The 7,456-nt window shown below is 49.0% G+C and overlaps 1 pseudogene; it reads right to left on the reverse strand.

Annotated features, from left to right (window-relative positions):
* Window positions 1–2,367: 2,367 nt before the first annotated feature.
* On the reverse strand, window positions 2,368–6,254 carry LOC140847332 (uncharacterized; annotated as a pseudogene).
* Between the last annotated feature and the right edge of the window lie 1,202 nt (window positions 6,255–7,456).

Here is a 7,456-nt window from a genome sequence, read left to right on the forward strand (position 1 = left end):
AGACAGGGACGGTGGATGTAGTCAGAGTAGGGTGAGGGCCTCCGGAGGGGGCAGGGTGGGATATTTGCAGTCAGAGCAATGTAACTACAGGAAAGGAAACCCCCCTCCTAAAACTCTATGTTAAACATTAAACTCTAGAATCATTCTTCAGTGACATCGCTTAATGTTCCCCAGATAAAGAAGAGTAGCACATGTTTTATTATGCTAATCATTTGTAACCATGTGTAAGATTCACTTTAGCATACTAAAAGGCCCAGGCCTATGTGCTCTCTTTCCTCCTTCATATCTGGCAAGGTGATTTTGCAAACTGAGCAACTAACTTAGCATGCAGACCCAGCTGTGGGCGACATGGTAAAAGGCAGGAAGAATTCCATCTTACAGATAAGATTGCATTTTAACACCCAGGAAGTTCAAGAGGCAAGATTCTTTAGCAAATAGAGAATACCTCAGCCCACCCGGGGGGCTGGGCAGGCAACCTTTTGATGTGCTCCCAGACCAAGGCGCCGGTGTCCCAGAGAGAAATCAAGGCAGGAAATTCCTTATGTTAAGTTTATTTTTAATATTCAGGGCCCACTTAACAAGTCCACACCCCTAAACTCATTTTCACGTTCCCAGATATCCTCAACTGCCTATAAAGCCCCCTAGACAACGCACCACTATGGACTCTCTCGTCCCCTCCTGGCGTGAGCTGGGAGCTCTGTCCTTTCACTTTATCTCTAAATAAAAGCCTGTACCTTGCTCTCCTCCTACCTTGACTGTTTGTGAAGCTCATTCTTCGGCTTCGTGAACAAGAACCTCGGCATCAATACCAGCATCTTGGTCTGGGAGCGTGTGAAACAAGGCCACCTGCTCAGCTCCCAAGGTGGGCTGAGGTATTGTTTGCTAAAGAGTAAGTTAAGAATCTCTAACAGCTTAACTTCTTGGGTATTAAAATGCAATCTTATCTTTAAAGTGGAATCCTTCTTGCCTTTTACTGTGTTGTTTATGCCTGGGCTTACTTGCTAAATTAGTTGCCCAGTTTGCAAAATCACTTCATCAGATCTGAAGGAGGAAAGACAGCACATAGGCCTAGGCCTTTTAGTATGCTAAAGTGAATCTTACACATGATTATAAATGGTCAGCGTAATAAAACATTGCTACTCTTCTTTATCTGGGGAACATTAACTGATGTCACTGAAGAATGATTCTAGAGCTTAATGTTTAACATAGAGTTTTAGTAGGGGGGTTTCCTTGCATGTAGTTACATTGCTCTGATGGCAAATATCCCGCCCTGCCCCCTCCGGAGGCCCTCACCCTACTCTGACTACATCCACTGTCCCTGTCTCAATATCAGACTGCCTGCCCAGCCCCCAATGTGGGCTGAGTTATTGTCTGTTTGCTAAAGATTTTTAACTTCCTGGGTATTAACATACAGTCTTTAAGATGGAATCCTTCTTGCCTTTTACTGTGTTTATGCCTGGGCCTGCATGATTAACACAGTAAAGACATGTGCTATGCTGAGGTACCCTCCTTTATCTGGGGAATATTCAAACATTCCAGGCTAAGTTGCTCCTGGCTTTTTGAGCTTTAATTGAGTAACTTCGGGTCTTTTTAGTGGACTTTCTGGCCTTTTTTCTCTTTCCACCCCACTCATATCTATTTTCTTGCCTAGCACTTCTGATCCCTCTGGTCGACCTAGGGTACCACGAGGCTGGTCCCGTAAATGCTGGAGCCTCTCACTTTTCAGGGATGCTCTCCTCTGCACCGGCACCTTCCTCCCGCGCCTCCCCCCCCCACCGCCCCACCAAGGTCTAGCCCCTCTCCCCGCTGACGTTCTTTCCAGCAGGCCTGTCTGTCTTCTCCCCCAACGCGATGACCCGCTCCTCCAGTTCTCTCCCTCCATTTCCTGTGCATGGAAGGCCTCCAACCTCCTGGGGGATCTCTAGTCCACCCACCCCACAGCCTGCCTTGCCTTTCACCAGGCCCTTCCTTACCCACCTTACCCAGGGCTGTAAACTCTCCCCCTGGAAAACACTTCTGCTCCTTGCTCCCTCCTGTCCGCTCTCCTCAAAATACCAGCAAACAGACACACTCCCTGCCCCCTGTGCACCGGTAGCTTTTCTATCCTCACCTGTCCGTAGGGTAGTCGACCCCAAGCACCGCACCCTCTTCCCACGACATTCAATGATAATTCATTGAGAAAAGAGAAGCTACCAGACAGGAACTCTCGTCACTTCCCAACACTGGATCTGCCCTTGTATTCTCTGCTGTCCTCTGGAGCAGTTGCCCAGATCCCACTGATGCCGGGGTTCTTGTTCACAAAGCCGAAGAATGAGCTTCACAAACACTCAAGGTAGGAGAGCCAGGTACAGGCTTTTATTTAGAGATAAAGTGAAAGGACAGAGCTCCCGGCTCACGCCAGGAGGGGACAAGAGAGTCCGTGGTTGGCTTATTGCCTAGGGGTTTTATGTGCGGTTGAGGATTTTCTGGAATGAGGGTAAAGGGTTAGGAGTGCAAACTTGTAAGACTGCCTGCCCTACCCCCAAGGTGGGCTGGGTTGTTGCCTGTTTGCTTGGGTTGTTTATAGTTGAGATCACTTACCAAAGTAGTCTTTTGCCTAGGTTGCAGACTACGATTAGAGAAGGGAAAATAGCACATAGTTACAATTAAAATAAACTGGGCCTTTTAGCAGGATAAGGTAAATTTTACATTGTCGTGGTGTGATTGACACAACAAAGTGATGGTTTATGCTGAGATACGTTTCTTTATCTGCAGAACTCTCAAACATTCCAGGCCAAGTTGCTCCTGGCCTTTTGAGCTTTAAGCGATTTCACTGAAGAATGTCTATATTCCTAGTCATGTATACCAATCTTTACCCTAGAGAATTAGTGTGACTCTGACTTTGCATAATGTGTAACACAGAGTTTTGATAGGGACTTATTTGCATATTGTTACATTGTTCTGACTGTAATTATCTTGCTCTGCTTTTTCTCTGGAGGCCCTCACCCTACTCTGCCTAATCCCATGGTCCCTGTCTCACCACTTGAGGAGAGACCTGTCTTCTCCTCACCACTTCTCTCACCACTTGAGGAGAGACCCACTTCTGAAGGAGTGGGGCTTTGCAATGACCATTCCTGCGTCCTGAATTGTCATGTACCCATTTTGCTGGATCATTGTATTGTCTACAAGCATGCTCCTATTACTCACCCCTTATACAATCCCTTACCCCGTATGCCACCAAGGAACTGCCACATTTTCCTGAGGCTCCAACCAGCAAGTTGTCACCTCTTGTTCTATAACCATTCTCCTTGCCAACCACTCATCAAGCTTCTACCAGCCTGCCCCGATAAAGAAACTGATTTTGTTGTGAACACCAATGACCTTTATGTTGCCAGTTCCTAAGATCATGTCCTCATCCTCAAGTGTATCTCTCAGATGCCTTTGGAACATTTGACAATTGCCTCCTTTTTGACACTGTTCCTGTTTCCCTCCCTTTCTTTATTTTATTCTCTAATTTGGATATTTGACAGTATACTCTCTCTGTGTTGTTCCTCCAAACTGCAATGGCCACTCCACTCCTCAGTGTCCCCTGCTTACTCCTCCCTTCCCACAGGAAGTTAAACAGGGCTCCTTCTCATGCTGCGCTCCCTCCGTGCCTCGCTTCCTCTATGTTGCCACCACACAGCATGTACATAATGTGACCTCCCACATTTATATCTCGTGCATCAACCTGTCCCCTGAGATCCAGATGTGCCTGTCTCTAAGCTGAAGGACCGGAAGGCATGATAAAGTTAACATGTCCCAAGTATGCCTCTTCATGTGCTGCGTTGAGCTTGTTTCCACTCAAGTCTTCTTGGTTTGATCTTCTGAATTTATCCTGTGTCCATCCCCTTCATTGCTTATCTACTGCTACTATGTTAATATCCAATCTTATCATCTCTTGCCTTCACTGCAACAACTCTGGCCTGCTTCTGCGCCCTGAACATGCCAAGCTCATTCCCTCATGAAGACATGGGCAGGGTGCCTGCCTGTTCCATTACTGTCTTTTCAGAGGGGCTCTCCCTGACCTCTCTGTGCAGTTTGCTCCTGGACTATGAGTTGCATTATTTTCTCCCTAACTTATTTATTCATTGGCAGGGTAGTATTCTCCCACTCCCCAGCTAACTGCTAAATTACCAGCTTCTACAAAAGTACCAAACACCTTGTAAGAGAGGTTCCACTCATATCGATGAATGCTGATAAAGGCCACCTAGGACCTGTCCTTGCTTCCTTGCAGGTTAGCAAGGGGGACAGACGGTGCAGCGGGTGTTAGTGGAGAATCTGCCTTCCAATCTACAGCCAATTTGCAATGCGTGAGTGCCCACAGTCACTCCTGTACGTTTCCGGTGTGTGTATGACAGCCACAAGGAAGACATTGCCCTGCCTTCCTTTCCTCTTAAATCAATAAATTATTTTATTGCTCTTTAAAAGACATATGCATGACCAACGAGAGGGAAGGTGCTAGCCACCACAAGGTCAGCTAGGGTGAGCAGCGGTGCCGAATGACTTCATCTACTCAGCTCTCTGACTGCAAGGGATGAGGCACATGCTTTCATCTCTCTATGCCTTGGTTTCCCCATCAGCACAAAGGGCAGAGAGGGTGTGCATCCAGATGGTTTCTGAGTCTGTCCGTGCCCAGAATGATGCAGGCACCCGGGAGCTCTCAAAATGAGTGTGATAGCATCAGTTCTGGACCTGTGAGCAGATGGAGGACTCCGGAGCCTGAGTGAAGGCTGCAGGAAGCCAGAGGGCTCCCACTTGTCCTGACGGCACCAATGCGATGAACCTACATAGGAAGCAAATGCCTTCTCTAGGACTGAGTCAGGACCCTGCATTCATTCTCCAGTTGGAAGGTCACAGAAGGCATTTTTCCCAGAATGGGAAGTTTCTACGCAAACATTTTCTTTTCAGTGATTTTATAATCAGGACAGTTGTACTTTCAATCTGTTTTCCAATAATGGAGAATGTGTGCAACCCAGTCATGAGAATACTATGTATGTACGTATTATATTGTGTTTTTTTTTTAAACTGAAGGTCCCTTACTGGTCCTGCTTCCTTGAGTGGCCGTGACCAAGGGACAAGTGGAAGAGACCAGGAGGTGTGAGGAGGGATCATCTCCACAACATTCCATTTATACTCAGAACTAAACAGACAAGCAGAGTCACTATTGCAGTTAGAAGTTGGCAGCATCAGAAAGGGGAGGAACAGGTGGGGAACTGGGGTATCGTTAAAAAAGATACAGGCCTTCCCCCAAACTGTGGTCCCTGGGGGGAACTTGGTCTGCTTCAAGCCAGGAGGAATTAGAAGATCAAAAGCGATTTGCAAGGCCAGAACCTTCAGGGATGGAGGGAGGAGGAAGGTCCAGGAGGTGGGGGGCTGTTTGGCAACTGGGGTGAAGGGACTATTGTCCCCCTCCTGAGATTCCCCCAGCCCTCTGGTCTGGCAGGAAGGGGGCAGCCTGCAATCCCTGGGGGCTGGTCTGGGGCTGCCAGATGCTCCAGGCAGGGGGCTGGAGGAAGCCCACAAAGGCTTGCCCCCCAGGAAGATGACCACACTGCCCCCCAGCTTCTCTGACAGGGTGCAGCGTTCCTTGACCTCCTCGTAGCGGTTTGCTTGTAATTCATGCTTGATCCCCGTCAGCTTCTTCTTGATGGCGTCCCTGGAGCTGGCATAGATCATTTTGCTCTTAAGGGGTGCACACTGAGGGGCCCAGAAGATAAACGTCAGTTCCTCCTTCTTGCTCTCCTTGGTCTCATAGGTCGCATCACAGAGGGCGTAGCAGAAGTCCTTGTCTGGCAGCATGTTGACAAAGGTGGCAATAGGGGTCAGTCGTCTACAGTCTGGCCCACATCACCTATGAGGATCTCCTTGCCCTCCTCCAGGACGATGTTCTTCTTGTCCTCACTCAGGCACAAGAGCACTGCCTCCTTGCGCTTCCTCACCTCTTCTGGTGTTGATGACTTGCCCGTCTTCATGTCATTGAACACCTTGATGGCACCATCAGTGACAGCCACACTAGATGCCATGTTCCTGGAAGCAAAAAGGAGATAGCAAGGAGAGCCAGGAAAGACGGGAGCTGCTGCAGCTGCTGCCAGGATCCAACTGAACCGAACTATTTATTTTGAAACATTAAACTTTTGAGCCTATCTCAAGTGCTGCTCTTTTAATTTAGTATGTGGCAAATATGAGAGTGTGAATAAAGTTTTCCTGGCCCCCAAGACATGAGTGTGCATCCAAGCGTGCCCTGTAACTCCTGGAACACATCACAAACTTCCAGACAGTTCATCTCTGTTGCCCAGCTGTCCTTGGTGGCAGACCATGGTGGGGACACGTTGCTTAGGACTGAGGCTCTCCGGGCACACACATGAAAATTGCTGACAGGGCCTCTCCTAGGGCCCTTTTAAGTGTGTCTTTGAACTCAGAGTTTACTTTCATAGATCTTGTCCTGCTGAGAATGGTGCAAGGGTTCATGCTTGTTTATCCCTTCTATTTTATGTTTCATCATCAGTCAGCCAATCTCTTTTTCGCAAAAGGAAAATGCAAGTCCTAAAGCTTTCCCTTTGTGATGTGCATGTGCTGCGGGGAGCCTTGTCAGCATGGACGTCAGGCAAAAGAACGCTCTGTCCCATCCCTGCGGAAGCAGAGGACACACAGGGGCGGTGGTGGATGGAGGTAGGCTCTCAAGCCTCAGTGTCCCCTCTATGCGGGTGGGGGCAAGGGCAGAAAGCAAGACACATCACAGAAGCAGAGGAGAGGATTTTGCCTCCACTCGTCCTTGGGACTCAGAGGAGTCCACTTTGCAGGATGACCCAGCAGCTTCCCTGGGCAGCAGGATGCTGGGAGCTTAGGAATTAGCTTTCTGGAGGTGATCTTGGTTCGAGCTGTGGTACAGGGGACACCCAGGGGGCTGCACTGCCCGAGGGAGGAATGTGGAAAGTGACCGAGTCCAGCGCCAGGGCTTCATGAGGGAAGCCTGAGCAGGCAAGGGGCTAGGTGACCTTGCAGCTCAGGCTGGGGAGTGGACAGCCCTGCCCAGGGTAGGGATGGAGGATGACACAGATTCAGAGGGGTCTGAGAGTGAGCTGAGGCTGAATCAGCCAGGGAGCACCAGGTCACGACCAAGAGGAGGGAGACAAGAATGCAAGTGTGAGTAGCCCCACACACGGGTGGTCAAGTCACCAGGTTGCCCTAGGAGTCATCCTCTCATCAGAGACCACCTAGGATACTGTGAGCAATGGAAGAACTTCACAGACCCTCCCCCCATCACCAAGGAAGCCTTGTAAATCACACTCACCCCGTCCCTGACCCAGCCTTGGATAGGAGTAGGGAGGAAATCCGGGAGACTGAGCATTTTCTGCAAAAGAGACTGAGCGTTTATTCAGATGAACTATTCCCATGAGAGCATTAGATTGAGACAGGGACCATGAGACAACACACC

Source organism: Manis javanica, chromosome X (assembly GCF_040802235.1).
Source record: "Manis javanica isolate MJ-LG chromosome X, MJ_LKY, whole genome shotgun sequence".
Lineage (NCBI taxonomy): Eukaryota > Metazoa > Chordata > Mammalia > Pholidota > Manidae > Manis > Manis javanica.